Below are 25,701 nucleotides of genomic sequence, written 5' to 3'. Positions count from 1 at the left end.
TTTATTAGTAATAAATCCTGTCAGACTAATGTAATCTCATTTTTTGACTGAATAACCTCTGTGTTAAACTTCTGTGGTACCTAAACTGTGATATGGGACCTTTTAACTTGTGCACTTGATGAACTAGGGTCATGGTGCCCACAAAACGCTCACACACCAGAAAACCATCAGCAACCTGATTCTGATCCTAATCTCTCCTTCCTTCCCTTCTCCTCCTCCTCCTTCCCCTGCCTCTGTGTATGTGAAAGAGAGGGAGAGAGGAAGGGATGAAAACCAATCTACAAGGCATTTTGGAGAGTTTCCTTCTTCCTTTTCTTAATGTCAATTCAGTTTGAATCAACATACAATGAAAGGTCACTTAAGTCAGACATCAGAATTCCGGTAATCATGAGGTTCACTTCTTTGTTTTGTTTTCATTTGACACAGAGTCAATCAAAAACATTGTGGTGTTTGAACATGCAACAAATTAATTTAGAGAGCCTAGACTGCTGTTCTGAATTATAACCTAATACATGTAATTCCTACTGATGTCTTGCTCACAATTTCACATCAATAAAGGGGGGGATTCTATTCACACTCCCTCTTAAGCTGAAACACACAGAAAATTTGGGATAATTGTATAATTAACATGACTGACAAATAAGGAGCAACTTGTATATATAAATTAATTTATGAGAGAAATGTAAGAACACTTAAAATGAACAGTTAATAAGTATCACTGAGAAGATAAATCAATAATAAATCTACAAAAGTTACTGTAAATCCACAACGGTCTCGCCTTCAAAACCTCCAGCCTGCTCCTTCTGTCCCCCTGCAGCCTCTTTCTTTCTTCTTCTGGTCAGTTTGTCCAAATTTTACATTCAGTAGTCACTCCAAGATTCATCCTTCCCATTTGAATAGAATGTCCAGAGGCAGACATTACATATTATGGGACTACAGTCAGCAAGTCATGATATTAGCAAACTTTCCATAAAATGACATAGATAATAATTCATACTCTTGTTCACAAGGACCTATTATATTATAACTATTAGTAACAATACTGCTGCAATCCACCATCATTAGTCATTTAAGGTGCACAACTTTTTCTGGTCTCAAGTGTTTGCTGTAGTGGCAGAGTAGGCAAGCATGCATGCACGCGTGCACATGCATGCACACACACACATCCAAAAGCCACACATCTGGTCATGTAGTAAGATCAACGTATTAAAGCCCCCTCCTTGCCCACACACAGATATGCAGAACAAACAATGCTCTGGAAAAAAGTTCTATGGTTCCTGCCACAGAGCAGGAAACTCCTTCCCCCCAACTCCTGCCACACACAAAAGTTTTCTACCATATTAAAGAAATATAAATCTCTGTGTGAACAAAACTTGCTTTCTCTCCCTCTTCCATCATACATCTGCCACTCATCCTTCAGCATCAATGATTTTACTCATCACTCTTGAGAAAAATTCTTCACTGAATTTTCAATAGTGCTTGCTCTCCTCTATGCTTACTAATTTTATTTTTAATAATACTTTCCACCAATTTACTAGAACAGGCATTAAGCTAACCAGCCAGAAATCCCAGATCCCTCCTGATTCATTTACAATATTTTACTGGCCATTCTCTAGTCAACTAGTACCTTAGCGACATTTCAGATATTTTTGCTAGAATATCAACAATTGCATATATAAGCTTTTTAATAAGAACCCTGGGATGGACACCATCTGGGCCTGGTGATTTATTAACTGTCAATAAGTTTGAGAAATTGATCTTCATCATTTGCCCCAGTTCTTCAAACTCCTTTTCTGAAATTATCAGTTCAAACACAAGTATCTGTCAAATTAAAGGAATGCATTCAGCTTCTCTAATGCCATTATCATCCAATGGTCCATGTGCCCTTTGAGCTGGTTTCTCGCTTCTGAAATATCTGAAGAATTTTTTTACTGGTGGCCCTGAAATGATTAGCAATACACTCTTCAAAATTCTTTTCCTGCCTCTTTTTGCTTGTATCTCCTTTCTCAAGGTTTGTGCTCCTTTTATTTCTCCTGACAAGACTTCCAATTTTGGAAGAAGCCCCTCTGATACCTTCACTGATACTGCCTGTAACCATGCAGGTGATCTCTTATTATTTATTTCTATTTATTAATTATATTTATATACCACCTTTTTTCTTTCAAGGAACTCAAGGCAGCTTACATTCTTCTATTCTCAACTTTATCCTCACAACAACAACTCTGTGAGGTAGGTTGGGTTGAGAGTCTGTGACTTGCCCAAAGTCACCCAGCGAGCTTCATGGCAGAGTGGGGACTAGGACCCAGGTTGCCTGAGTCCCACTCCCGCACTCTTGACCACTAAACCACACTGGCTCTTCGACTTGATGCTGACTTTTCTAAATTGTCATATACTAGCTAAACTTCTATTATTGTAGCTTTGGGTAACGTCCAAACATTCCGAACCCCTTTTGACTCCCCCTTTCAGCTTCTTTCTTTACTACTACCTTTTTTTTTTTTTACTACTTAAAGGTTTCTTTTTTGAAGTCAGCTATGACTGGATCGAACTTGCTTGGCAATTTCCTACCCAAATACACATTAAATCTGATAGCACCATGGTAAATGTTTCTAGTTGGTTCAACAAAACTCACACCTCACATTAGGTCTTGGGCAGTACCATAAGATGAAATATAGAGTAGCCTCTCTTCTGATCGATTCCATAACCAATAATTTTAGGGCACAATAATTCAGTACACTGATAAATTTAACCTTTTTCTCATAATTGGAACATGCATCAATCTAGTAAGTACAGGGGTACTTCAAGTCACCATTATTATGCTTCCTAGTTTGAAATTTCCCTGACTGCCCTTTCTATCACCCTACATGTTCTATTCTGGGAACAATAGCATGTCCCTAGTAATAAGTTATTTGTGGAGCACAATATGACCTCTCAGCAGCTTTCAATACCATCGACCATGGTGTCCTTCTGGGTAGGCTGGCTGAGTTGGAGGTTAGAGGCACTGCTCTGCGGTGGTTCCATTCCTACTTAGCTGACCGATTCCAGAAGGTGGTGCTGGGAGATTGTGGCTCTGTGCCATGACAGCTTTGCCATGGAGTTCTGCAGGGTTCCAGTTTATCTCCCATGCTATTTAACATCTACATGAAATCGCTGGGAGAGGTCTTTCAGAGTTTTGGGCTACAGAGTCATCAGTATGCTGGTGACACCCAGCTCTACCTCTCTTTTACATCGAATCCAGGTGAGGCAGTGGAGGCCCTGAACCAGTGCCTAGCCAGGGTGATGGGCTGGATGATGGCAAATAAATTGAAGCTTAATCCAGACAAGATGGAGGTCCTGGTGGTAGATGGTTTAGCCTCCCGGGTAGGTGTTTCTAACCCTGGATGGGGTTGCACTCCCCCTAAAGGACAGGGTGTGCAGTTTGAGAGTACTGCCCAACCTGGAGCTGTCCCTGGAATTCCAGGTGGCAGTAGTGGTGAGGGGCACTTACCTTCAGCTGATCCATCAACTGTGCCCCTATCTGGATGGGCAGTGCCTGGCAACGGTGAGCCATACCCTGGTAACTTCCCAACTGGACTACTGCAACATGCTCTACATGGGGCTGCCCTTGAAGATGGTCTGGATACTTCAACTGGTCCAGAATAGACCTGCCAGGTTGTTAACAGGGACCCGCAGTTAGGTCCTTTTCCACCTACACTGGCTTCCAGTTGAAGCCTGGGCCCAATTTAAGGTGGTGGTGATGACCTACAAAGCCCTAAACAGCTTAGGGTTGGTTACCTGAAGGAGCATCTCCTTCCATATGTGCCCACCTGCCCCTTAAGATCTGGAGCAGACGCCCTTCTCCGGGTGCCCTCCCTGAAGGAGATCAGGAGGGTGACTATCTGGAGAAGGGCCTTCCCTGCAGTGGCACCCCAACTGTGGAATTCACTGGCGCCATCACTTTATTCTTTTTTGGTGCCAGGCCAAACCCTTTTTATTTTCCCAATGTTTTAAGACCTGTTTTAATTGGGGTTTTATTATTAGCTAAATTTTAGGATGCTGTGTTTTTATTTATTTATTTTACATTTTGTATTGTTAAACCACCCAGAGACTTTGGTAATGGGATGGTCCTCAAAAGTTTTAAATAAATATAATAAATCAATAAATATTGTTACCCATAACATATCTGTGAAAGAGTCTGATCCTTTTAAGTTTTCTAGTCTGTTGACCTTATACCCTCTTTGATATGCAGAGCAACACCTTCTCCAATAGAACACTTCCTTGTTCTTCCTATAGAGTTTACTTTCAGAGATGACAGTATCTCTCCTGTTCTCTGTCCAGTATACTGGGTTTCTGTTACACCCCCTGTATCTAAGTTCTCCTTCAACACTAGGCACTTTAACTCTCCCATTTCGCCTTGGAGTCTTCTAGAATCAGCACAGAAGGACCTGTACATGATGCCCCTCCCCAAGTGTTTCTGGCGTATGCATCTTCTGCTGTAGTGTTTTGCCTTCTTTGACTTGCTATCTTGTTTCACCATACTTTTCATGGCCAGTTCTGCCCTGCTCTCCATTTGAAAAGCAGGAAACATTTTAACTTCGGGCATAATTCAGCCTAAACTGGAAGCCCTCTATCTTCTGTCAGCATTTCCTGATAATTCAGTTTAAAAACTGCTCTGCCACCTTTTTAAGTTAAGCACCAGCAGGTCGGTTCCATTCCAATACAAATGGAAGTTGACCTTCATATGGAGCCCAAGCTTGTCCCAAACGGTTCCTTAGTGCCAAACAGATCTGAACCCTTCCTTCTTATATCACCATCATGTCCACACATTGGTCCACAGACTGACATAGTTGGCATACCAGCCAAAGCTTGTAAAAGGCACTCCTAACCTCTGAAACTACTTGAGCCTCCAATGATAAAAAAAAACCTTAGAGTCTACAAATTTAGGGAAATACAACCCTTTCCATAACAGGCAACTTACTTATTCCCAAACCTGTGACTCGTACACCCACAATGCTTCCATCTTGCCAGGATTCAGATTAGTGGCCCTCATGCAGCCCAGCACTATATCTAAGCACAGGTCCAGAGCCAGCCCAGCCACACCCAGTTCAGAAATTATGGAAAAACAGAGCTGAGAGACATCTGTATACTGGTGAAGCTTTGCTTTAAATACCAATGTAGAGCACATCTCAACTCTCCTAGTGCCAGCCCTTAATTTATCAAAACATAGGTAAAGAAAAACCTTTAGAATAGGAAAATTGTTAGTGCTAGGGTAGAAAACCAGCTTGGGAGAAGAAATGCAGTATGAATGCAGTTATGATGCAGACTGCAAAGCTACCAGAAGAGCCAACAAGGAATTCTCTATTTTATAATTCTGTTGCAACTTGTGCCTCTGAATATTAGTTGTTGGGGAGCAAGGAGGGGCAGGGATGTTGTCCCACTTACGAACTTCCCACGAGTGTTCAGTTGGTCATAGTGAGTGAAACAGGACGCTAACTTAGAATGTCTTTGCTCTGATAAAGATTCTCATTGTGTGTACATATCTGAACATATGATCAAGTTATTTAGCTTTGTCAATCTGGAGCTACACTTATAGAACATAAATGCATGTTCTCCTTTTTTCTTTCTTTTGCCTCTATGATTTTCACCCCTGACAGCCTGGATTTCAGCCCATCATACACCCCACAGCTGAGAGGCCCAACCTGTGCAGCTGACTTCCCTTATTTGACTAAGGAATCAAGAAAGGCAGGGAAGACATGCGGTACAACGCGTCTGTTTTCCTGCAGGATCTGAAACTTACCACAAGGGACCAGATGCACGGAGAAATGGATTGTTTATTCGAATTACAAAGCAGATAAAGCCTGTTTCCGTTTCCTATGCAAAACCCCACCTGCACTGGGTACGGCTATTAGACATGGCTGTGCCGAAAAGAAAATCCTCTGAAATGCACACCCACCCTTCAAGCGCCACAGCAGTTTTCCTCCTGTTCGCTGTCAAGTTATTCCTGCGTGTCGCTGGGAATAGGAACGGAGAACTGGCGCTGCGGGGGTGGGGGCAGGGAGCGTCAGTCTGGCTGGGAGGGAAAGACAGGCCCAAGGGACGTGCCGCGGCAACGCCAGAGCAAGCTTTCAACGCAGGCGGCAGCCAGGGCGGGAGTTTCCAAACGGCACAGCACGCCCGACTGGGCCTGCCGAGCCAGAAGAGAGGCCCTCGGGCGGAGAGGCAAGGCAGACGCAGCCAAGCTCCGCGCCCGCCTTTTCCTCTCCCTCCTCCCTTCCTCTCACCTTCTCCGCCTTCTGCCACTTTCAGAGGGAGATGCAGAGCCGACTCTTCTCTCCATTTCCCCGTGGGAGGAGCTCGGCGGGAGAGGGAGGAGGAGCAGCCACAGAAGCAGCGGCCGGATTGCCTTCCCCTCGCTCGGGCTCTGACACTGAATCTTGAGAGCGTATGTGCTGAATAGGAATAGGCTATAAACGCAAGTCAGACGCCTGCGTTGCCGCATACCTGATCAAAGAGGCAGAGGAGAGTCAAGGGGCTTGAAACTGGGGGACAGCATTTCAGGGTTGCCGCCTCTTAACTTTCAGTAGTTAGGGTAAAATCCAGATCCCCTCCCCCTTTAAAAAAAGCTATTACTAGAGCTGAGCAGAACAGTTAAGGACAGGATATCAATATCAATATATCAATAGCATTCATTCATTGGGTTGCCATAAGTAATTGACGTCACACAACAAGTTGCGTACGTTGAAATAATTTGTCTTCTGCAGTAATAACATTTACAATATCATTAAAGTTCTCGTCCACTTTTCTTACAGATACTACGGGCTGGAACGCTTATAGCCTGAAGGGCATTTTGCAAAACAAGCAAAGTTAGTGCACTTCTCCCAGCATTTGCAACCACTGCCTCTGTGGATGAGAAATAAAATTCTGCCAGTTGGCAATGGAGCACATCAGTCCTTACCATTTGCAGTTCAGTGCTCTGATACCAGCCAAACTGCAAGATGTTTCTGGGTAAAAGTAGAATCCACTCTAAATTTTTATGTGGGCTCCCTCCAAGTCACCATAAAATCACAAACATCTGTCTCCACAGACTGAAACAAATGTCACAAGACCCAGGGCCTGTCAGCCTTGCCATGGCCTAAAAGCATGGATATGTTTGGCATGGATCCTCATGGTTCTTAGTAGTTTTTACAAGAGATCCTGCTCTCAAAATACAGATCTTATCTAAGCCCCTGGACTAAACCTGAAAATCCATACTTCACAGCACCATGGTACAAAAGAATGAATCCAAGAACCATTTTTACATTGCAAACCTCAAAAGCATGGTCACATCCGAGATCACATCCATATCCACATGCTACACCAGAAAAATCATGGACAGAGCTCTCATCAGTGCTGTCATGATGTAAAAATATTATTTTGAGACATGAATCCTCCACATTTTTACAAGAGATGCCACGAAATACACCTTCAAATCATATGAAGATGTGTGCCTTGGATCCAAACTCATTGCTTTATTTATTTCACTTGTATGCCTCACCCACAGCTAGGGGGCTCTCTGGACAGCTTATGTTACATTCAGTAACAAGAAATAAAACAATTCCATATAAACTATACATACAACCAATAAAATAGTATAATAAAAGCAATAAAATCAACATTCACTTAATAAAACCATTTGAACAATCAAATTACAAAAATCATTTAAATATAATTGTCTGGCAGCTAAAATTCTAATATGTCAGTAGCAACAGTAAAAACAATATAATAAATCATTAAAAAAGTCAACCCACTCAACAAAATATTTGCAAAATATAAATGCTTTCAATTGTCTATTGCAAGCCACTTAGAGAATCCTGTTGGAATAGTTTGGTGGCATAAAAATGCAAAAATTAATAATAAATTTGGTGACTGAATGAAAAGAGAGAAGACCCCGAGCAGATTTCAGTCAGAAGCATGTTCCATAAGTAGGGCGCTAACACAGAAAAGACCCTATCTATCTTCCCCCTTACTTCACTGGAGGGAAGAATTCAGAGAAGGACCTGGGACCTATAGACATAGGTGTTCTTTCAGATATCCTGGCCCCAAGCCATTTAGGGCTTTGCATGTTATCGTAAGCACTTTGAATTGGGCCCTGAAGAGCATTCTGCAAAATGAGCAGTTACTGCACTTCTCACAGCATTTGCTAATACTACCACTGTGCAATGAGAAATAAATTGGAGTAAATTGGAAATTTATGCCATGGTGTCACCATGAAGTCCAAATCCATGATTTTATGGTGCAGTCTGTGGACAGAGATATCACCTCTGTAATAACATGGCAATTTTAGTGACATCCCCTATAAAAATCCTGAGAAACTATGCCTCGAACACATGGCTTTTGTGCCATGGCAGTACTATGAAGCACTGGATCTGTTCTTCCATGGAGCAGGCTGAGTATTGATGTGATCTATGGACTGAGTGAATCCCCTGTAAGCATCATGAAAATTCCTGCCCTCAATCAATGCTTTTTTGCCATGCCAGAACTGGCAAACACTAGATCCAAGACTACAGACTGTAGATAGCAATCTTTATCTATATATAAGTATGTGCAATTCTATTCTGAGCCAAACAGATCGTGCACTTTTGATGTTAGAAACCTAGAATCCTGTCACTGTCCCATTCTGGACATAATTCAAGGTTGGGTTATAAACAAAGCATTCAGTGTCCTGGGCTGTAATTTTGTAGGAAACTGCCTGTTTCCCTTGCCCCTCTCCATATTCTTTAGATTCTCTAATGTCAACCCCACACCCGGTAAATGGCTAGCTGAAAGAATGATGCATTTTCATAGCAAAACTACAGAAGGGTGTGGAGATCTTAAGGCACAATAAAATCCTATGCACAGTGGGAGAAGTATGGAGGCAAAGATCACCTCCATGCATCGCCCGCTAAGTAAAACACTTAACCAGTTTTGACCATCTAAGTGTTCAGCCTTCAAATTGTCAAGAAGGAGTGGGAGGCACCACCAGAATACTTCATATACTGACACAGCCTGTCTCCCACCTGCATCCTTGCCCTGCTCCCTGCCCGCAAAAGCACATCTGAGGTCACCCTTGCAACTTCAGAGCTACAGTCAGTGAGGGTGGAGGAAATGACACTCAGAGTTGACACTAGGGCTCCAAAAGATCCAACAGAGCTGTGGTCCCCAACCTTCCAGGGCGTGGGGGTCCACATAAGAGTGCCCAATGCCTAAAGAGGGCCACATCTTAAATCAAAATGTAACAACATTATTAACTTACCAATTTAGATAAAATAAACATTCAGAGGTCAATGAAGAAATGTTAACTTGAATGCAGTCCATTTTGGAACAATATTTTACAATGGAATTTTTTTATCTAGCTACACAGGCTTACCTAGTCAGTGTGGGTTTTGCAGATGTTTTCTATTAGCCAAGGCATTAATTTCCAAGTCAAGGTTTGTGACAGACACCGTTAAAATGTCATTCATTTTGCATCATCTGTAAGTCTTTGACCTACACTTGGATTTCACAATTTTCATCTTGGAAAAAGTTTGTTCATAGATGGGGGGGGCAAAAAACTCCAGGAATTTTCTTCTGGAGGGCGGGCCCCTTGTAGTACAGGCTTCCCCTGCTATGTGTTTTAGGAACCCATCTGCATCAGTGTACCCGGCTGGGTTGTTGTGAGAGGCTGTGTTTGGCTTCAGTGAGGTGTGGCTTTGTTTTGTGTTTGTGTGTGTCTGTGTGTGCATGTTTTGGAGAGTCTTTCAGTGCATTTGTCTATTTCATGATGGCAGATTTGCACAAACAATGTGTGACGATGAAATTTTGTTCAGCTGAGTGTTCAGCAGTTTTTGATCCAAAATGGCATGCCGTGTGTCCCACCCTTCGTATTCACCCAATCTCACCCTGTGCAACTTGTTTCCATGGATGAAAAAAGTCCTCAAAGGGAACATTTTGCCGATGTAGAAAAGGTGAAACTAAAAACGGCAGAAGCACTAAAAGGCATCAAAATCGACAACTTCAAAATCAGTTTTGAGTAATGGAAAAAAGTGTCTTAATAGGTTTATTGCATCAAACAGAAGGTACTTTGAAGGTGACTGAAGTTTGAAAATGTAAAAATACAAATTTTTTATAAATAAATTCCTGTTTTTGTTCTTGGGATTTTTTTTTTGGGGGGGGGGAGCGGTTCCCCCTCATATGTGGTTTCAAAGACTGTGTATGTGCCTGCAGCAAATTTCTTTGGGGTTGATAAAAATATCAGGTAGACCACAATAGAAATCTAACATACTATTTTCCTTGTAAATGTCTCTGAGATGATAATTGGTTTGCAAATCAAGTAGTTCCATCTGAAAAAAGTTACTTATATCTTCTGGTGCTACTTGGTCACGAGCCAAGTCAAATTTCCCCATAAGGTACAATGTAAATAAGGTTAATCTGTTCTGTAACTATTTCTTTTTAATCAGAAATTTTGAAAGAAAGTGACAAAGAACAACAAAGTAACAAAGTACTGTACAGTACAGTGGAGAACTCTAACCTAGGTGGGGGGGGGGGAGGTTATTGTTTTGAGGGAGAGTCCCCCTCCAAAAGGACATTGGGGAGATCTCTTTCAGGGGTTTCTTCTCGTCTCTTAGCTGCAGGGTCAATTTTGGTGAAAAATCTGTCTATAGTCACTTGTTTTTTCCTGCGCTGCATAACCCTCCGGAAATGAGAGACCACGTTATCATTCATCAGATTCAGCACTCTGTTCGTTACAGTTATGCTGGGGTGGTGCTTCTCAAAGAAATCCTGGCATGGGTGCGCTCCTGCAGGAAAGACGGGCGCATCATGGCACAGCCGTGATCACGCACGTCTTCCCTGCACGAACCCACTTGGGGGGTGGGGGGAGATGGCTGCGATCTTGGTCACCACCCAAAGCGGAGTTCGTGACCCAAGTCAAAATGTTCATGAAATTTTTTTCATGACCCAATTTGTTTGTGAACCAAGGCGTTCGTGAGCTGAGGTACCACTGTACTGCATTCATCTAGACAGGCCTACTCAAACTGACAAAGATAGTGAGGATCTTCTGCACAGATTTTCCTGCTTCTGCTACCTACGATTCCTTCTTAACAAGAGATGCCAGGGATCAATTTGGCAGTTTCATAGATGTGCCTGCCACTGAGTTATGGTCCCACGTTACTACATTAAAATCATCTCTTTATACACTAGCATGCAGAGAAGCACAAACATTCATGCAATATAAGCCCACTGGTGTCTGGTGACAACAGAATAATTTCTATATTGTTGCTGCTACAGACTGAAATGGTCACTCATCTGGAATTATATGGTAGGTTTAGCTAAATTATCAAGCTTTTACATTTTGAAGTGTTTTTCACCCAATATACATATGTCACTGTGTCATCATCTTTTTAAAAATCTATCATAGTTTCAATTTGCTGATGATTCTGTGCTGTCATGTGTGAAGTTTTCCAAATGTGCTATTTCTAATTTTCAGCATGTATATATTTGATAGTGGCTGGAATGATTGAACAAAACCTCTAAAGCAGCAGTAACCATTGTTCTTATGATTTCATTTTCCTAGATACTAAGCACTTGCCAGTTTAATTGTTCAACAAGATACCTTACTTCATATTTAGCCATAATACCCGTTTTTGTCTCCTGCAGTGTTCCATCCTAGCTGGAACACACTTTTTATTAACCATCACCACAACTGTTAGTGTTCATTAAATATTGAATGCCCATTAATTTTTGTTCAATAAGTTTGAAATCATAATCGTTTTGTCTATAGGTTCTATTAAATGACAAATGTTTACAAAAGGCCTTCTCAGCTTACCCACAAGAAAGAAGTAGCAGTGCGGAACTAGTGCTTGTTCCTTGGTAGAACCTTCTTTTCTGCAAAGGAGGCTATTGGGATTACAAGCACCAGGGGCCATAGTAGGAAAGTGACACTATTCTTTGGCAGAAATTTACATAGATTCCTTACTATAATACTGAGGACCTTCACAGCAAAAAACCTGAAAGCCCCTTGGCTGGGAAGGGGTAGGTAGCAACAGACATTTTGCATGTGCTCAGTTTGTCAGTGCACAAAACATGGATGTGTTATGTAAAGACTAGGAACACACACTACGGATTGAGTCTATCCAAACAAATAAGGGTGTGCTCATGTAACCCTCCAATCAGTCCCTTTGTTCCAAGTGCTTTTTAAATATTCTTTTGGTTTTTTTTTAGTTCTGAGTGCTTTTTAATGTAAGTTTCGCTTGTTCTCTTATAACCCCAAGCTATAAGTCTGGATATGACATCTACCATCCCATGCTGGGGCTTTCATCTTCCTGGTGTTTTTCCATGATGAATCCTATTTCTCAGGTGCAAAGGATATGGGGCTAGTTGTTGCCTTGGGCTGACCACATAACTGAAAGTTGCATTCTAAAACTTATATATTAAGCACTGCACATTGACAATACAACAAATGGGCCTGATCCTGATTTCATAGGATCCAAATCTGCCTGATGGAAACTCTCACCACATCCACTTTATGTTCCATTTAAAGGCAACTAGTAGCATTTTAAGGTAAATTTTGGCACCAAGGCCCAGTGCGCTCTCAGTTCCTGCACCAGAGCAGCTCTTGTTGCTCCATCAACATAACCTCTATATCACTCTGTCAGAAGAGGAAGGATTTGGACCTGACGCCTTCCCACAGACATAACACAACTTAGGGATAAGGTTAGGGTTTGTAATTGGAGTCCATAAGTGACATGTCAATTTGCCCATTTTTATTTACCTGTTACTTATTCATTTTCTTTTGCATTCTCATTTTTATTTCCTAGAGTGCATTGATTTTTTTATACCTTACCCTGGTCTGTCCAAAGGGTCCTCTGTTTAGCCAGGCCTCGGGCCACTTGCAATATTTTAGTTTAACATACCAGAGTAAAAAAAGCTCTGTTTTTTGTTATCTTCCTGTAGGCTTATGCAGAATGTGAGATATGAATTCCTTAGACCAAATATAATTGTAAAATAACATAAGTAATCTCACCCTCCATCTCAAGTCCTTGAACTTGCCTATAGAAGCATTCTCAATAGGAAACTGATGAAGTGCTTTTCTATACAAGGTATTTATTGTGTGCTTGTCATTCCCTACTTACAGTTGCTTACAGGTACTTTAGAAATTGTTGTAAACCATGAGTTTCACTTCTGCATTTAACCAGTACTTTCAAAGACGGTTTGAAGGAAATGTGCTTACTTTGCTTTCACAATTAAATGCCTCAATTTCTTCTTCTGTTATCTATGCTATTCTACTATACCAGAGTGCCTCCTAAAGAATACCTAATGGGGGGAGGGGAAGGAAAAGGAACACTCCAGTAGTGCTCAGATCTCAATTCTGTATCAAAACACGAAATGAGACAGTTTAACAGCCTTGTATACAAAACTCTAAGATCATTGACATGAAAAGCCCACTGGCTTAACACGGCAGTCTGGCCACAGTTTCTCAGCCCAGCCCAGCCCCACTCCCAGCTAGAGAGCAACAAACAATAAAGGGATCAGGACAGCTGAAGCAAACCCTGTTTTATTCCGGTAGTCCTTGATGGTGCTGTGACTTAAGTGATTTTTAACACATGAAGCTACAAGTACTTAGAGAGGGCTTTTTTTCTGTTGTCTGTTTTTTTGTTTAATTAGGGTTGGCTAATTTTTTGCTGTTCTTGCTCTAACATAACTTGAATGGAAAAGCAGTTTTAAAGCATGCAATGGCAGTTAGAGGGGAGAGAAGTTAAATGTTAGTTGTATGCTTCCCGACTGAAATACCCATGGACCTTTGGGGGGGGGGGGAGGCATTTGCCCATAAGAATATAAGAAAAGTCCTGCTAGATCAGACAAGGAGCCCTTTTAGTCCAGCATTCTATTCACTGAGTGGCCAACCTGTTGCCCATGGGAAACCCTTAAGCAGGACATGAGCACAATATGAGTTGCGAAGCAACGGGTGTAAACAGGGATACTGCCTCTACCATGAGAGAGAGCACCTAGCCTTCAGGACTAGTAGCCATTGATAGCATTCTTCTCCATGAATTTATCAAATATCCTTTTAAGGGCATTCAAACTGGTGACTATTACTACACCTTCTAGAAATGAAATCCATAGTTTAATTACATGCTATGTAAAGGAACACTTCCTTTTATCTGTCTTGAATCTCCCACCAAACTTCATGAGATAACTCTGAGTTCTAGTATTAAAGGAGAAAAAGAAAAAATGCCCCCCCACTTTCTTCACACCTAACAATATTCTAAGTGCACTCGCCCCAGAGATTTACACAAGAGCAGTCTAATATTGGCAGTTTCTTTTCAAATGTCTTTCCTTATTATGCCTAAGTTGGAGTTTGCCTTTTTCACAGCAGCTGTGCACTAGCGTGACATTTTCATAAAAAATCCACTATTAAGATCCTTTACTTGGCTAGTCACTGCCAGCTCACATCCCACCAGTTTATAGCAGTGGTTGGATTTTGTTTTGGCCACAATGTGCATTACTTTACACTTGGTTATATTGAACTACATTTGCCGTTTTGACACCCATTCTCCCAGTCTGGAGAGATCATTTTGGACTTCTGCACAATCCCTTTTCATTTGAACCACCCTAAATAGTTTGGTGTCAGCAGAATATTTAGCCACTTCACTGCTCACACCTAATTCCAGATCATTTATGAGTAAATTGAAAAGCATTAGTTCTAATATAGATCCACTCTGAGACCCCGCTGTTTACACTGCTCCATCAGTTCCCACTCTCTGCTTTCTATTCATTAACCAGTTACTGATCCATAATAAGGACCCCCCACTTCGTATTTCATGACTGCCAAGGTTGCTCAGGAGTATCTGGTGAAAGTCTTTGTTGTTGTTGTTGTTTTTTAAAGCCTCTTGGAAGTCCAAGTAAACAAGATTTCCTGATCTTGGAAATTTACTGATTCTCTCAAAGAACTCTAATAGGTTAATGAGCCGGGACCGCCTTTGCTGAAGCTGTGTTGATTCTGTTTCTGCAGGACTTGTCCTCTTACATGCATACTAATTCTATCCTTAATGCTTTCATACTAATTCTATCCTTAATGCTTTGTTTTTTCCAGAACAAATATTAATGGCCCGTAATTTCCAACTCTCTCTGGATCATTTTTAAAAGATTGGAGTTATACTGACCATTCTCCAGTCCTCTGGTACAGAGGCTGATCTTAGGGATATGTCATGCCTTTTTATAAGAGATCAACAATTTCATATTTTTGTATTCTTGAATTCTAGGATTGATGCCACCTGGGACAGTGATTCTTTTAACTTTCTATTTGTCAATAAGGTTGAGAACTTTATCTTTTGTCACCACTGTTTGTTTTAGGTTCTTAGAATTGCTTCCTGAAAAAAAAAACAGTTCAGGAAGAGCTATCGGCCCTATTATTTTCTCCAGGAAAGACAGCTGAAAATAATTCATTCAATTTCTCTGCAATCTCCTTATCTTCCTATAGTACTCCTCTAACTCCATTATCATTCAATGGTCTAACTATCTCTCTAATTGGTTTCCTGGTTCAATCTTGTTAGCCATATGCACCTCAGAATATTTTCTGTCTCTTACTGTCTATTTGCATTTCCCTTGTGCAAGTTTGTGTTTCCTTTTGTTTCCCTCATTTGGGCAAAATGTCAATTTTCTGAGAGAAGCATTCTTTTCTGCAATTGCTTGTCTGATACTGCCTGTTAACAATGCTGGTGACCTCTTGCAGTTTGCACCATCTTTCCTAACTTGTGGAACACGTACTTCTGAACTTCTATTGTTGTAGTTTTGAATAATCTGACAAACACTTTTAAGGGATTTAACTCTCTTGACCTCCCGTTTTAACATCTTTACCAGCTCGATGTCTTCTTTTGAAACTAAACATGAGTGCATTGGACCTCTTTGGCAATCATCTACCTAACTATATTAAATTTGATAGCACTGTGGTCACTGTTTCCAGCCGGTTCAATGATATTTGTCTCCCCTCTAGTTGGTTCCATGACCAACTGTTCCAGGGTGCACTCATGTAGAACATCAAGAAATTATCCTCTTTGTCAAAATGGAACATGATTTTATTCAGCCAGTGTGAGGGCTGTTGAAGTCACCCACTGAAGTCACCCATCATTACAACTCCCTTTTTCTGATACCTCCCTGATTTCATTTTTCTATCTTGATCATTGTGGTCTGGTGAGGTTTAGTGATGTTCCTATCACTAAATTAATTTTGAAGCCAGGTATTGTCACTCACAGTGCCTCAGTAGAGAAAACTACCTTTTTTCAAGTCTGCTGGGCTCTATGCCATCATTGACGGATAGCACAATGTCTCCTCCAGTACACCTTTCCTTATCCTTCCTATAGAGTTTATATTTAGAGATGACCATATGCCTCTGATTCACATTTAAAAACAGGCACTCCAGTTCTCTTTTGGCTCATAGGCTTCTAACATTTGTGTAGAAAAAAATTAAAAACAGGTCACTCTCCAGATGTCTATGGAGTGTGTAGTTTCTGTTTTGGCACTCTCACTAGCTGTCATGATCCACCATGTCCTCCCCTCCTCCCTTTGGGCAATCATAAACTTTTTCCAATAGGGAGGATTTTACCTGAACTGGATGCATCTCAGCTCCTGTTGGCTTTCCCCCAGTATTCAGTTTACAAGCTGCTCTTTCACATTTATATTTTGTAGTCTGCTTCCATTTTGGTTCAAGAGGAACACATCCCTCTTGTACCAGCCTGACTTGTCCCAAAATATTTCCCAGTGCCTAGTAAATCTTAACCCTTCCTCTCTATACCAGCATCTCATCCATACATCTCCTCAGCCTTGCCTATCTAGCTGGTTCCACATGTGCAGCAGGGATCATTTCAGTGGCTCACTAGGCCACTAAGTCCAAAGCCTAAAATTGCATTGTTGCACCACTAGTTCTGTGCATAGGAAGATGAATGAGGCTTCAAATAAGAGAACTAAGTGAGAATAATCAGGTAAGGGTAGTGCAGGGCAGGTGAAGAAGATAGGGCCTGCAAGGAGACAGCTATGGCTGGAGCCACAGATGTTACTGTCAAATGCAACACCTGTGCTATGTTTGTCCATCTCTCTCAGGAACAGCAGGAATACGTTTGCAAGCTGGTATCCTTCCTACAGAAGAAGGTGAAAGGTCTAGAGGACACCCTCACCTCCCTCCAGGAGATAAGGGAGGGTGAGTTATTCCTAGTCATGGCTGAGAGAGCTCTCCAGGCCATCTGGGAGCAGCCCCCTCCTGGCCAGAAGGATGAGGAAGGCTGAGAGGGAAACAGCCAGGGAGACATGGAGGCATGTCATCTTCTGTCTCCTGGAGCCAACCTGGAGCTGGGAAACAGGTTTTCTCTGCTTGGGAAGACTGGGGCTGATGATGACCTGTTTGGCAACACCAAATTGGGGCCAGATGTGGCCAGGGGCTGCTGCGGCAGTGGCAGTGGTAGTGGCAAAGGGACGGCCATCTGTCACTGCTAGGAAGAGACCTTAGCAGAGATCCCTGCTAAGGGGTACTGAGGCAGCGATGTGCCACCCTGACCCTGAGGCAAGGGAGATCTGCTGCCTGTTGGGCACATGCATCTGTCATGTGACAGACAGAATAGAGTGTCTTCTTCCCTCGAGGGGTCACCACTAACTTCTGGTGATCCACGTAGGGACAAACAACATGGCCAGGCAGGGGGTGGTCAGGATCTCTATGGACTTTGAAGCTCTGGGCAAGGTTTTGAGGTGGCTTCTGACAAGGTGCCACATGATATCCTGGTTCAGAAATTGAGGAGTTTTGGGATAGACTGATGCAGTGTCTGATGGATCAGAGCATGGTTGACAGACTGAAAAAAGAGGGTAACTATTAGTGAGGAATTATCAGGATGGCGGCCAGTGATGAGCAGGATCCCCCAGGGCTCAGTCCTGGGACCAAACCTGTTCAACCTGTCCATCAATGATGTGGAAGAGGGGGTGACCAGTCTGCTGATCATATTTGCAGACAATACTAAAATGGAGGCAATGGGCACAACTAAGGAGCAGGTACTCTGGATCCAGAAGGATCTGGACAGACAATGGAAGTGGGCAGGAGACAACAGGATGGCATTTAATGTAGATAAGTGCAAGGTCTTGCAATTGGGTACAGGAATGGGTGTCATAAGGACAAGTGGCTGGAAAGCAACACTTGTGAAAAGGATCTTGGAGTGCTGGTTGACTGCAGGCTAAACATGAGTCAGCACTGTGACATGGCGGTCAAGAGGGCAAATGCCACTCCTGGTTGCATAGCCAGAAGCGTGGCTTCTAGATCAAGAAAGGTATTACTGCCACTCTATATGACTCTGCTGCACCCACAACTGGAGTATTGTGTTTGGTTCTGGGCTCCACATTGCAGAAAGGATATAGCCAGGTTGGAATTGGTGCAGCATAGAGCCACAAAGATGGAAGCCAGATTGCGGGGAAAGCCATATGAGGTGAGACTGAGGAAACTGGGTTTTTTCAGCCTGGGGAAGAGGAGACTCAGAGGGGATCTGTTGACGGCATGTAGGTATGTGAGGGAGTGTCATGTGGAGGTGGGTAGAGACCTGTTTTTCCCTGTGAAGGAGAGCAGGACACATTCCAATAGAGCAAAGCTCAGGGAACCAAGGTTCAGTTCGGATGCCAAGAAGTACTTCCTGACAGTTAGGACCCCTAGGTTATGGAATGGGCTTCCACGGAGGTTGAAGCCCCATCGGAGAGGGTGTTCAAGGATAGGCTGGACATACACATGGTAGTTGTCATGAGTGGAGCTGGCTGGAGCCAGGAGTCAGATTAGATGGCCTGGGAGACCCTTTCTGACTCGCTGTTTCTATGTTTCTAAATATTTAACATCTGTACTATCCAATAGCTGGAGCCCTCTTAACAATCAATTCCAACTCTGATGGTTGGTTCTGATCTGGGTTCTGCAACTTCTTTGTGAGTAGCTAGTAGTTTCCTTTCATCTCGGTTCAGTTCCTTAAACTCTTTGTATGCTTTATTCTGTCTACCCACAGGGAAACTTTGATATTATTTAGTAATATAATTGTAATTTAAACTGGTGCAGTGTCATAGCCTTCAGCAGGTTTATACCAGCTTGTCAAAAATCCTACAGTTGATAGTAGGATGGGGAGACACAACAAACCCATTTCATTAACCTGCTGGTACAAACAGCTCCTCTGATATCTGACTTGTGTCAACCAGAACCATCCATCCTACTGTTGGCAAGGAGATAGAGATGCTGAAACCAACCTACTGATTTACATAAGAGGTACTTCAGACATTTTATAGTGCAACTGCCATAAGCCACAACTAAGTTGTAGTCCAAAACATCCAGAAAGCACCAGGTGCCTATTCTGATTGACATGGACCAACTTCCTGTTTCTTTCAGTTCTAAAAAGATGAATGGCTTATACTTTGACATTAATTACACATTTTCATAACTTTCTGTTCTCCCCTATTACCAATCTCCCTGTCAAAAAGAGGACAAGGATGCAACCTTTGAAAAGCAACCTGCCAGCATTTCCGAGAAGAACAATATAGTCATCATTGGGGACTTCAGTTTCCCTGATATATGCTGGGAGACATTTTCTGCCAAACAGGGCCCCTCTAAGAGATTCCTGATATGCACTGCTGGTAACTTCCTCCAGCAGAAGGTAGAGGAAGGAATGAGAGGATCAGCTATCCTTGATTTAATAGTAACTAATGGGGATGGCCTGGTGGACAAAATAGCAGCCATAACTCTGGGGGAACGTGACCATGCAACTATAATGGAGGCAAAGGTTAACTTCAGCCAAACACATACCCAAAGCCAATGTTGACAAACTCAGAACAATAATAAGTGAAGTGCCATGGCAACTCACTCTAAGTCTAAGAGGGGTGGGAAATTTTGAAAAGGAACAATCTCAAAGCACAACTACGAACAATTCCAACGAGAAAAAAGTGTAGAAAACAGCAGAGGATGTCAACTTGGCTCCACAAAAAGTTATGTGACAGCCTGTAAGAAAAAAAGAACATGTACAGGAAGTGAAAGCCGGGCCTGGACACAAAAGGAGAGTATAAACAAATAGCAAGGAATTGCAGGTATGGCATCAGGAAGGCTAAAGCAGGAAATGACCTGAGAATAGCAAGGGATGCTAAGAACAACAAGAAAGCCTTCAGATACATCAAAGCAGAAGACATGTGAAAGAGAAAGATGTCCAGCTACTTAAAGTGGATGACAGAGTGATAACAGACAACAAGGAAAAGGCAGAGGTGCTCAATTCCTTCTTTTCCCACAAGGAAAACTACAATCAAGAGAAAGTACAAGCTGAAAGTAAGAGATGGCAGTTCAAGATTGACAGACAAATGGTCAAGGAATACCTAGATATTTGCAGACAATACAAAACTGGGTGGAATAGCAAACACCCTAGAAGACAGAATTAAGATCCAGGGTGATCTTGATAACCTCGAATGCTGGACTGAAAGCAACAGAAGGAGGTTTAATGGGGACAAGTGCCAAGTCTTCCACCTACAAAAAAGAAACCAAATGCATTGATAAAAGATGTGGAATACGTGGCTCAACCAAAATGAAAAAGATCTCAGAGTAATTATGGACAACAGGCTAAGTATGAACCGACAATGTGATGCAGCTGCCAAAATTGGCAAATGCTATTTTGGGATGCATTAATAGACATATTACTTCCAAATCACATGAAGTAGTAGTTCACCTAGACTCCTCACTAGGCAGACCCCATCTGGGCACCAAGATTTAAGAAAGATGCAGAACAATTGGAAAGGGCCCAGAGGAGGGCAACAAAAATAGTCCAGGGTTTGGAAACATTGTCCTATGAGGAGAGACTGAGAGAACTTGGCATGTTCAGCCTTGAGAAGAGAAGACTGGCAGGGGGGAAGGCATGGTATCCCTCTATAAGTACCTGAAAGGCTGTCACAAAGAGGAAGGTGAAGATCTCTTCTCGCTGATATCACAGCATAGGACACAGAATAATCAAGTCAAGTTGCGACAACCCAGGTTTAAAATAGATATCAGGAAAAGTTTCCTCACTGTCAGAGCAAAATGACAGTAGAACCAGTTGCCTAGAGAGGTTGTGGGCTCTCCCACAGTAGAGGAATTCAAAAAGAAACAGGACAGCCATCTGCACGGGATGGTGCAAATTGGTGTCCTGCAACAGCAGGAGGTTGGACCTGATGGCCTTCATGGCCCCTTTGAACTCTACTGTTTTATGATTCTATGATTCCTTTAATCTTTCTGTTTTGCAGATGGTCTTCAAAATTTAAGCCTTCAAGAACAATGACATCTTTGCTGTGCTAAAACTTGTAGAACAGAGGAATAAATCAACACATACATTCCTTATGGAGGAAGATGCTGTGACATCTGATATCAAGAACTAAAAGAACAATCTGCACAGAATATGTTTGATATTGAGCCTTAATGGACCAAGGAAGTGGTTTCATATTTCTTGGCTCTATTTCCCTCACCTCCATCTCATATGTTTTATTCTAACTGGATGGGTTAAGGATGGAGTTGTGGGATGAGTCAAAGTAGAACTTGAATGCTGGAGTATTATTTCCTTTTCTCTGACAGAAACTCTGAAAGTAACCAAGATGGCACCCCAGGTGCACTTTTGGGAAAATGTTAGCCTAAAGAAAACTGGAATTAAACAGGGCTGAAATTAAGAGGCGAGGAAAGTGTAAGTGCATCCACAACAGCTCAGCAAATATGTAGCCAAATAAATCAATGCGTTTGTGGAGCCAGTGCATGCTCCAGCTACCATAAAGAGGCTCCTTTACATTGTTCTGTAAGTTTCATTACATTGTGAGGTATTCATGTTCTGTTGCCCTGTGTAGGATGCCCATACACTTCCAGGATCAGAGACTTACGGGACTCTTCAATGGATTATGCTTTCAGTTAGTAAGTTTGAAATTATTGTCTAAATAAACTATGTTGCTGTTGTTGCTAGTCGAAGTTGTGTCAGACCCATTGCGACCCCATGGACAACATTCCTCCAGGCCTTCCTGTCCTCCACCATCCCCCGGAGTCCACCAAAGCTCACACCGACTGCTTCAGTGACTCCATCTAGCCACCTCATTCTCTGCCATCCCCTTCTTCTTTTGCCATCAATTATTCCCAGCATTAGGATCTTCTCCAGTGAGTCCTTCCTTCTCATTAGGTGGCCAAAGTATTTGAGTTCCATCTTCAGTATCTGGCCTTCTAAAGAGCAGTCAGAGTTGATCTCCTCTAGGACTGACTGGTTTGATCACCTTGCGGTCCGAGGGACCGCCAGCACCACAATTCAAAGGGCTCAATTCTTCAGCACTCAGCCTTCTTTATGTTCCATCTTTCACAGCCATACATTGCAACTGGGAAAAACATAGCCTTGACTATACGCACTTTTGTTGGCAGGGTGATGTCTCTGCTTTTTAGTATGCTGTCTAGATTTGCCATAGCTTTCCTCCCAAGGAGCAAGCGTCTTTTAATTTCTAGACTGCAGTCACCATCTGCGGTGATCTTGGAGCCCAAGAAACTTAAATAAAAAACTATACTTTTAGATTTAATGCATACATAATTTTATGAGAAACCCAAGTTACAGAAGAAACATTTTATGGTCCTATCTGACCAAAAGAAAATATCTGCAGGTAGACTCTGAAACATCTGGATCATCCTAGAAGCTAGAAGCAGGAAGAGCCAGAGGCATAGAAAGACTAGTGTACAACAGTTGTTCCTTCACTTCTCTATTCCCCAGTATGTATGACATTAGGAACCACAGTTTAGTAGCAGAGCACACACTTTGCATGTAAAAGGTCTCAGGTTCAACCAACTCCACTTAAAAAAGACCAAGTAGCAAGTGGCAAAAATTCTGTCTCCTTGGGAAAGCAGGCAACAAACAATATTGAGCTAGAGGTAGAAATAGTTTGACCTGCATCCGACAGCAGCTTCCTATGTTTACACTGTCCTAAGACATTCTTGCACAAGAAGTATGTTCTGTTCCCTAATCCTTCCCAGGACCACACTCTAGCCAGCTACTCTTATATACAGATGGTGTTTGCAAACTGATATTAGCACATTTCTTCCCATTTTACAGATTAAAGCATGCTAGGAGAAAGGTGGAGCAGAAAGAAAGCAAATATGCCAGGCAATATCCACAAATTCAAATAGCACTAGCAGAGTTCCACTAAATCTTTCTACTGAGCAAATGTATCTTTACATTTTCCTCTTAGGCAGAGGTTGGAATCTACTTTCTGTTAGTGCAAAGTCAATAACACTAGTGGAATGATGTATGATGCATTATTTATTTAATTTGTATGCCACCCCATTAGCCATAGGCTCTCTGGGAGGTTCACAGCATAACAAACAACATTTAACATCAGTTAAAAATAATACAATACATTAAAATGATCACAGTGTAAAATCAGTCAGTAAGTAACAAATCAAATCAAAATTAAACAATTAATATATATTAAAATACCCAAACAAGGTAAAAATGTACATATTGGAAGTTGTCTGGCATTAAAATGAGAAGCAGCAGCAACAATAACGTAGTCCATTAAATCCATAAAACCAAACAACCAAACTGCTTATCCACCAAAATAATCACAAGAAATATAGGTTCTTAACTGGCACCTAAAAGAATACAGAATTAGTGTTAGCTGAATCTCAGATGGGAGAGGGTTCCACAAATGGGGCACTATTACAAAGTAGGCCTTTTGCCTCACCGCCTCCCTGCTTGTGTCACTGGGGGGAGGAATACAGAGAAAGGCCTCCAAATGATGACCTCAGCGATTGGGTTGTCATGTATGGAGAGAGGCATTCCTCAGGTATCCTGGTCCCAATCTGTTTAGGACTTTTTGTTATTGTCAGCACCCTGAATTTGGCCCTGACAGTAAACAGCAGCCAGTATAGTCTGCGCAGAACAGGAGTGATGTGTTTACGAACACTTGTCCTGGTCCTGGTCCTGTTTTTGAACAAGTTACATGTCCAGACTGATTTCAAGGGCCACTTCACAGAGAGTAATGCAGGCACAAGGCTACCAGTGCATGTTATAACTGCGGCAAGGCTCTGCTCATCCAAGCTGGGATGCAGCTGATACACCAGCTGAAGCTGGTAAAAAGCACTCCTACCTACCAAGTTCACCTGAGCAACAAGTGACAACTTGGGATCCAGGAGTACTTGAAGGCTACAAACTATCCTTTATGGGGAATACAACCCTGCCTAGGTCAGGTTGAAAATTCCCCAGTTGGAAAGACAGACTCCCCACCAACAGTACCTCTGTCTTACTTCAGCTAAGGTGGACTTCAGCTTACTGGCCCACATCCAGTCCATTACCAAGCCCAAGCACTGTTCAGGAACTGAGGCTGCCTTCACCTGGATTTGATGAGAAGGAGAGGTAGAGCTGAGTGTTATCAGCATGGGATAACCATCAAACTTCCTGATGATCTCTCCCAGTGATTTCATGTAGATGTTAAAAAGCATGGGATACAAAATGGAGCCATGGTGCGGAGCAGAAATCCGCCAGCACCACCATCTGGAGACGGCTGACTATATGGGATCAGAGCAACCGATTCCCAGTCCAGCCAACTTCTCCAAAAGGATACCATGGTTGATAGTACTGAAAGCCACTGAGAAGTCCAGGAGAATCAACAGGGTTGTACTCCTCCTGTCTCTCTCCTGGCAGAAGTCATCTCATAGGGTGACCAAGGCAATCTCTGCTCTGAAACCAGGCCTAAAGCCCAACTGAAATGGATCTAGATAATCCACTTTCTCCAGTAGAGTCTGGAGCTGTCCAGCCACCACCACACAGATGATACTGCCAATAATCTGATTAATCTAATAGCTAAATTTGCACTGAAAAGATTGAGGCATTAATCCCTACTCATGTGGAAGTCCACCTGCATCCTACTCCTCCAGAAAGGTGTGAATTAAAGTGCAATTCTTCTGTGCTTCAAAGTATTATCAGAAAATTCTTGCTAACAATGACTGACAATTAGTGGCACATTCAAAAAGAAAAAAATTAACATAATGTAATAAACAGTTAATCATCAAGCTTCAAACCATGTGTTATAAGCATTCACAGTGACCTCTCTTAAACCAACCTGCATAACAGCGGATATCACAAGCTACTGACTATGTAATTACACTCAAAATGTTTTATCTGTTCAGTGCTTGACTATGCTGCAGTTATACTTCACCCAAATCACAAACTAAAGAAACAATCTGTCTTCAGCTCTTAAAGCCAATTTTGCCATTGCTTGCCATGTGGCACTGTCAAATAAAATGATGGAGAGTTGGCTAAATTCCTTTGCATCACTGGTCTTTGTCTGGGTATAAAATTTATTCCTAAATATTAGCTGCTACTTTATTTATTCCTAAATATTAGCTGCTATAGAGCTTCTTGCCAGCTCTATAACGAAAGACTGAGGTGACTTTTTGCCCCCACTTTAATTATTCCAAACCATTCATATTTCAACAGCTGAAATACTAAACCAAAATCCAGCTGATCCGAAAGTAAACTTCAAGCAACACTATTATATTACAACAGCTCACATTATTTGGAATTTTACCTATCAAATTACCTGCTTTTTCTAATCAGCAAAACAACACTAACATTTTCTAATCAGGAAATAGTTAAGTACTTCATTATTTTACTGTATTTTTAATGCAAACAGCTTTAGGATCCCTACTGATGATGCACAGCATATCAATTTCCTAAACAAACAAATCATGAATAATCT

The 25,701-nt window shown here is 42.0% G+C and overlaps 1 protein-coding gene across 9 annotated transcripts in view; it reads right to left on the bottom strand.

Annotated features, from left to right (window-relative positions):
* ATG10 (autophagy related 10) overlaps positions 1 to 25,701 on the bottom strand; it is a 194,267-nt gene that overhangs the window by 128,435 nt on the left and 40,131 nt on the right. Inside the window, exon 1 of one of the 9 annotated variants that reach the window (XM_044446022.1) lies at positions 6,258 to 6,329. The exons of 6 other annotated variants lie outside the window; for them this stretch is intronic. The gene's annotated coding sequence lies outside the window, so the exon portion shown is untranslated. Of the gene's footprint in view, positions 1 to 5,773; positions 5,834 to 5,929; positions 6,145 to 6,257; positions 6,330 to 25,701 lie in introns of those variants that run through there. 2 more of the 9 variants (XM_044446021.1, XM_044446025.1) reach the window with 2 other exon arrangements.

Source organism: Varanus komodoensis, unplaced genomic scaffold (assembly GCF_004798865.1).
Source record: "Varanus komodoensis strain SLA01 unplaced genomic scaffold, ASM479886v1 scaffold5, whole genome shotgun sequence".
Classification (NCBI taxonomy): Eukaryota; Metazoa; Chordata; class Lepidosauria; order Squamata; family Varanidae; genus Varanus; species Varanus komodoensis.
This window is presented reverse-complemented; position numbering and strand designations above follow the sequence as displayed.